Here is a 7,864-nt window from a genome sequence, read left to right as displayed (position 1 = left end):
ATCAGAAAAAGCAAGATTCCCAACACTGATTCCCAGGGATAATCCTGAGATTATTACCTTTCTAATTGAGCTATTCTGGATGCAGAAATTCTTTCCAACTTTTACCTGTGTTGCAGGTACATCCATGGACCATGACAGCTGGATCTTCTCCCTCCCATTGCAAGTTCTTAGCCAGCCCTGAGCAGATGTCCCACACCCTGGCACCAGGCAGACAATACAGCCATCTGAACTGTTGCTTTTTGCTGCAGAGAACAGTGTCAATCCCTCTCACTATACTGTCCCCTACATTTTTTTTTGCTCCTCCCACTTGAATGACTTCCTGTACCAAGTTGCCATGATTGGTTTGCTCATCCACCCTGCAGCCCCCACTCTGATCCAAACAATCTGATAGACCCTCAAACCTGTTGGACAAAAACAAAGGCCACGACTGCTGCACTGCTGCCCTCTGCGTCCCCTTACCTGCCTCACTCGCAGTCAAACCTTCCTGTCCCCAACCACTGACCATATGAGAAGTCTCTATCTTAAATTGTGTGACTACCTCCTGGTACAAAGCATCTAGATAACTTTCCCCCCCACCACCCCCTCCTCACCGATGCTTCGCAGTGTCTGCAGCTCAGTCTCCAGCTCAATGATTCTGGGCTAAAGCTCTTCAAGATGTGGAGATGCCCGCGTTGGACTGGGGTGGGCACAGTAAGAAGTTTCACAATACCAGGTTAAAGTCCAACAGGGTTTATTTGATAGCACAAACTTTCAGAGCACTGTCCCTTCATCAGCTGAGTGCCTATTTGGTGGCACAAGCTTTTGGAGCACTGCCCCTTCATCAGATGAGTGCCTATTTGGTGGCACAAGCTTTCAGAGTGCTGCCCCTTCATCAGGCACTGACCTGATGAAGGAGCAGTGCTCCAAAAGCTTGTGCTCCCAAATAAACCTGTTGGACTTTAAGCTGGTGTTGTGAGACTTCTTACAAAGCTCTTGATGCCACAAACACTTATTCCCGATATATTTGCCCTGGATCACACCAGAACTCCCCCAAGCTGCAGCTTTTACACACAGCATCTGTCCTGCCATCATTCATGAATTTTAATTACTTAATTATTCACTTTTTTTCCCTCTTTTATCTTAAAACTTGGAACTGGAATAGACCTTAATCACTTCCCAGATATTCACCAGTTTGTTTCTTTTCCTGCCACAGAAGAAGAATCAATGACTACAGGTTGAAAACATTTGAAAAAGCAAAAGGAAATATCCTCACCAGAGTTCCGCACTCATCAAACTCCCAGGTAAGCACTCAGTTCCAAAGTTGGACTTGTCTGCCTTAGATGCACTAAAGACCCCTGAATTTATAGTAAACCAAACTGGAGTTAGAGCAACCAGATTCAATCAATCAGATCAGTAACTACTCAACTCTCTCAGCAGAGTATGTTTACCCTGCCTGAGGCTAAAGGAAAGAAAGAAACTTACTCTATTCACATTGTACTTTCCAGTTACTGCTCATTACAGACAGGACTAGATTTTTCAAGAAGAAGGTTAACACTTTAAGCTCCCCCATGAACCAAACACTTAATTCCAAAGCCGCACTCGTTTGTGATGCTTCGCTGGAAAAATGCAAATTCCCTCAATAAATAATGGAGCAATTTTGCTTTCCCCATGGTAGTTACAACAAAACTTACCAGGAACTTTCCAGGAAGTTTCCTACTTTCCACAGAATAAGGATTGAAACTCCTAAAATAACCATAAAGTTTTATTCAGAGACGTTTATTAATGACTCAAACGATTGACTTGGGAGGGTGTTTATTGGAAGAATCATATCAGAGACACCTATGCAGTATGAACACTCGGGGGGAATTTTCCCCGTCCTGTCTATCACAGGAATCATAGCAGGTGGACCATGGCAAAGGTCTGTTGATCTCGGGCGGGATTTTCCAGTTTTGGGTGAATGTGGTTGGAAAATCCCACCCTCTGTCTCTCCTGTTTCAAGATAACTTCCTGGAGCATGCACAAATTTGCTGCTTCTAACTTCAGCCACTTTTGGTAGTGAACATGAACCTTTCTATTCAGTGTGGCAATTGGCTCATTGGCCTGTAGAAACTTCCTGCCAAGGTGATAGAACATTACAGTCTGGCAAAGACAGAGAACCTCGTTGTTGGTATAAATAGGAAAGATTTAACAGAACAGAAATCCACACATAGTACTTTCAAAGTAATTGAATCATAGAATCATACAGCACAGAAGAGGCCCTTCAGCCCATCGAGTCTGCACTAACACATTAGAAACACCTGAACTTCCACCTAATCCCATCTGCTAGAATTTGGCCCATAGCCTTCAATGTTATGACATGCCAAGTGCTCATCCAGCTATTTGTTAAAGGATATAATGTTACCCATCTCTATCACTCTCCCAGGCATTCCAAACCATCACCAGTCTCTGGCTAAAAATCTTTTTCCTCACATCCCCCATAAACCCTCACCTTGAACCTATGTTCTCTCGTGACTGACCCTTCAACTAAGGAGAACAGCTGCTCCTTATCCACTCTGTCCATGTCCCTCATAATCTTGTACACCTCGATCAGGTCACCCTGCAGTCTTCTCTACTCCAAAAAAAAACCCAAGCTGGGAATCGAACCCAGGTTCCTAGAGCTGTGAGGCAGCAGCGCTAACCACTGTGCCATCCAGTTAGAGTCATTTCAGTCTCTGATTCCATTCTCCACTGTTCATACATACAACATGCCTGATGTAAAGAATATTCTTTCGAAATAGCAGGGGTTGCTAAGCAGGAATCTCGGTGAGCATGAAAATGACACAGTGGATCATGGTAGGTGCTTTTCATCATTTAAAAATCATTGTTTTTGATATTTTCCTTCTGGCAAGATGAGGATGCGCCATATACAATGTGCAACAGAGGGTGAGACTGTATTGGCATAAATAATTCTGACTGAACCTGGTCCTGATTATTGACAAAGTATTACCAGTAATGAGTGGGGAAAACAGTGGCACAGTGGTTAGCACTGCTGCCTCACAGCACCAGGGACCTGGGTTTGATTTCTAGCTTGGGTCACTGCCTGTGTAGAGTTTGCACATTCTCCCCATGTCCTCATGGGTTTCCTCTGGGTGCTCCGGTTTCCTCCCACATTCTGAAAGACGTGCTGGTTAGGTGCATTGACCCGAACACTCGCCCGATTGTGGCGACTGGGGGATTTTCACAGTAACTTCATTGCAGTGTTAATGCACGCCTACTTGTAACTAATAAATAAACTTGCTTACTTACTTACATAAAAGTTTAAGACAGTGCTGGGATAATATTTCACTTGTACTCCTCAAGGAAGTTGGATCACTTCTGAAGAAACCTTGTTTGTTTGAGGTATAATTTGCTCTGGCAGGACTATTATTCATAATATTTAAATTCCAGGCAAGATGCGATGGCCAACCTGTTTTTTCAGCAAATAATCTGATTACATTGCCAGGTGGCAAATAGGAAGAGATTGATCAATTAACTCATGCCAACAGCAGATGAGGGGCTTCCCAGCTAGGAGACAATGGAATGGGTCCAGAATCACCTTGAGTTTGGAGACAGATTTAATCGTTAACCCATATCAAATAAATGAGTTGATGCCTTCATTAAAAAGAAGACATGTTATACTAATTCATTCATTATATCTTTGATGATATCACAGACTGTGATTTCAATCCAATTGGTGCATCAGACAGTACTATAAAATACATAACTGGTTTTCAGTGAGATGTTTTGAACTAGTACTGCATAATACAGTCTGTTTCACACCATCTATTATTACCATAATTACACTGTCAAAATGAGCACAAAAATACATCTGATACAGCTGGTGTTGGTTTTGAAGGACAAGGTCAAAATATAACTATCCAAAGCGCCAAGGTTACCCGTGCGTCGATATACTATACAGGATTCAAAAAATTAAGCAATTGTTTTCAGCGATAGTCAGCTATTCGAACAGCTGTCAGGGAGAGTAAGAGTCCCCGGGGTTAGTTAAATCAAACCTAGCCAGACACTTTCTTGGCCTTAAATGTTTCCTCCAAACCAACAGCTTCTGCCGCAAAGAGAACTGAGCAACTGATATAGTCTAGAAATGTCACAGACCTGCCTGCACTGTTCAGTAGAGAAGAAAACACAATTATTGCCCCATTTTAGATGGAGAGTGAGAAGGTTATTTTACTCTCAGACCATCGTGAACCTTTGTAACTCTCGTCTCTGGGGAGGTGGCGGAGGCAGGGTCATTGAATATTTTTAAGGCAGAGGTACATAGATTCCTGACAAACAAGGTAGGCAAAAGCTTTCAGGAGTAGGTGGAATGTGGAGTTCAGGCCACAATCAGATCAGCTATGATTTTATTGAATGGCAAAACAAGCTCAAGGTGCTGAATGGCCTACTTCTACTCCCAGTGTATGCATGCTACATTAGTGATCCATTTTAAGGCAGGCAGAAGATGTCAGGGCATTTCCACATCATTGAGCCAACTGGTGGCACAGTGGTTAACGCTGCTGTGTCACAGCACCAAGGACCCGGGTTCGACTCCCGGCTTGGGTCACTGTCTGTGGGGAGTGTACACGTCCTCCCTGTGTCTGCATGAATTTCCTCTGGGTGCTCTGGTTTCCTCTCACAGTCTACAACATGTGCTGATTAGATGCATTGGCCATGCTAAATTCTTCCTCAGTGTACCTGAACAGGTGCCTGAGTGTGGTGGCTAGGGAATTTTCACAGTAATTTCATTGCAGTGTTAGTGTAAGCCAACTTACGACACTAATAAAAAAAGCTTTACTTCTGTTTTGGAACAGGAAGTGAAAGTATGTCCTACTTGTTTTTTGGTGGAACCACCTCAGAGAAACAGGCTTTTAATAATATGAGACAGCCTTTGATTTTTTTTTTAGTGCTTTGTCGCTGTCCTGAAAACTAACGTGTTTTCATTTTGTCAACACTTAGTTAACTATGATGCAATGATTTATAGAAGTCTCACCCACGTTTAGCTGTTTGCACGTTGTGGGATTGCTGGCTTTAGAATAATGTTGGCAGCAACATAGTGATGGGATTAAGTAGGAGTGGGTGGGGGTGGCAAAAGCAACAAGGGAAGTTAAACTACCCAGTCGGATTAGGCCTGGCCTACAGTTGAAGCAATGTCATGCTGTGCTGAAAATGAGGTGGGTGTAGCAGGTTACACTACTGAGTCACAGGTTGTAGGTCTGCTGGCCAGCCCACTGATCTTTAAAACAAAATAGGCAGAAGTGACAAGTTCGAGGGTCAGATTTATCCGGTTACTTTCTTTCTAATTAGTTCCCACTAAAGCATGTGTCAGATTGCATCACAAACCCAATCTGAAATCAAAAATCATGCATTCATTTAGATGCAAACTAGTTATTACAATTATATTGAATTGTTCAGTGGACAATTAAATCTGATTTTATTGAACTTCTTTCTCTTTGCAACTGGAGTGAAACAAATAATTATACATTAATGGGGGACTGGTGATCACACCAGTTCTGTATGAGCAAACCTTAAAACATAACCATTGAAATCATCGTTATCAAGTCGCCACTTGTGAGAAAAAATGCATGAGGTGAGCATGTGAGTTATTTATACTATAAATGTGCAAAGACATGCCAACATTTACTTACTTGGACCTATCTACCCATTGCTTGAAATAACCAGCATTTCATCCCAAAGTTCACTTCTCGTGAAACAAACAGCATGTAATGAAATAGTATCCTTTAAAAGTTATACACTCAAAATGTATTTATTAGTCACAAGTAAGGCTTACATTAACACTGCAATGAAGTTACTGAATTCCCCTAGTCACCACACTTCAGTGCCAGTTCGGGTCAATGCACCTAACCAACACGTCTTTCAGACTGTGGAAGGAAACCGGAGCACCCGGAGGGAACCCACGCAGATGTGGGGAGGACGTGCAAACTCCATACAGATAGTGATTCAAGCCAGGAATTGAACCCGGGTCCCCAGTGCTGTGAGGCAGCAGTGCTAACCAATGTGCCACCGTGCCGCCCTTCTTTGATGTATCTTGGAATCACAGAATGTTTCAACAAAGATTAAAGTTTGTCAGTCCATTCTATCTGCGCTGCTCTCTGCAAGACAGCTCAGCTTTTCTCAACATTCTGGCTTTTCCAACATTGTGGTTCTATCATCAGTAACATTCCTCAGAGAATGCATGTACATAGAGAACCCCGGAGAGATGTGACAGAAACAGCTTCAGGCGAGATGCTTGTCCTGTGCTCCCTTCATACAACATTATCTGCCTTGAAATGTGTCAGTTTTGCTTGAATAATACATTAATGGAAGCAATGTTTGATATATGGACAATTTCTGCATAAACTTATATTCCTACTTCCCTTCAGAAAGCAAGACTGTTAAAAGTAGGACACCACTTTTATGATGTTCAACATTCTTTTTAACACTGGCTTTTTCATCTTCTAAGTTTGACCATGAAAGATTGACTTTCTTTCAACAGCGTTCACCTGTGAGAATTGAATCAGTTCAGTAATGATGTCTGATACAAAATGCAGTTATGGCATGTAACTAATTTGAAAGTATCTGTATGATCATACAAATTGGCAAGCAGATTTGGTGGTACTGTTTTATAATTGAAATAAAATAAAATTAGTGTACAATCTGCCTGGCTATGAAAAGTATTTTATGTAATTGCCATTCAATCAGGTTGTGATCTGTACATTGGTGGTTTCCATCGTGACTGTTTCGTGTGAAGAAAATTTTAAAAAGACAATTAATTACAATGTCTTGAAATGGAGTTAATTAAAGCAACATTGTAGGGTCAGTATTTGTATTAAGCTGTCTATAAGCCTCATAAAATTGACAGCGTGGTAATTGTGTTGATAACATATTAATGTATTTGCTTTTCTCAGGCCATCATCACAGTTTGGTCTAAAGCTTATTATAGCTTTATTTTATTAACATATTGCACTAAATCAAGCACAGGCTCAATGCTTTGCTAACTTGCAGCAGTATTACTACATTTTGTCAAAACAGTTTTTTTTCAAATCCACTTGTATCATCAAGAAAGAAGTTGCGTTTCTACAACAGAATCCTTACAGTGCAGGAAGAAGCCATTCAGCCCATCAAGTTTGAGCTGAATCTCTGAAAGAGTATCCTGTTTAGACAGCACTTAGCTAATCCTAGTTAAGAGGAGAGGTTGGATAAGCTCAGTTTGTTCTCACTGGAATGACAGAGGTTGAAGGGTGGTCTGATAGAGGTTCACAAGATTATGAGTGCCATGGACAGAGTGGATAGTCAGATGCTCTTTCCTAGGGTAGAAAAGTCAAGTACTAAGGTGCGTGGGGAAAAGTTAGAGGAGGTGTGAGAGACAAGTGTTTTACAAAGGAATGCACTGACTGGGGAGGTGGTGGGAGCAGGTAGGATAGTGACATTGAAAGAGCAACTAGACTAATACATGAATAGGATGGGAATGGAAGGATAGGGACTCCAGAAGTGTCCGTATCCTTCCATTTTTAATTTAGGCAGGCATCGTGATCAGCGCACACTTGGAGGGCCGAAGGGCCTGCTCCTATGCTGTACTTGTCTTTGTTACTTTGTTAGGAAAACACAGGAAGTAAATTAAGTTGATCTTGTTCAAAATGGAAAACTTCCCAATGAATTAGTCTGGTTAGATATTTTTAATATTAACAAACATCGACAAAGCAAACATTAAGGACAAGATGCATATCCCTTAGGTCACCATTCAAACAAAAACAGTTTTCTCTCTGACTCACTGGTCAGCTACAGCCCACCTCAAGATGGACGGTAAAGTGCTGACCAACCACTGCCCATCTGCTTCAGTGGATGTTAGAGTTCAGTGTCACTGCTCGATAAA

The sequence above is a fragment of the Carcharhinus amblyrhynchos genome, chromosome 24 (genome assembly GCF_965287045.1).
Source record: "Carcharhinus amblyrhynchos chromosome 24, sCarAmb.v2.hapA, whole genome shotgun sequence".
NCBI lineage: Eukaryota > Metazoa > Chordata > Chondrichthyes > Carcharhiniformes > Carcharhinidae > Carcharhinus > Carcharhinus amblyrhynchos.
Note: the sequence above shows the minus strand (reverse complement) of the source record.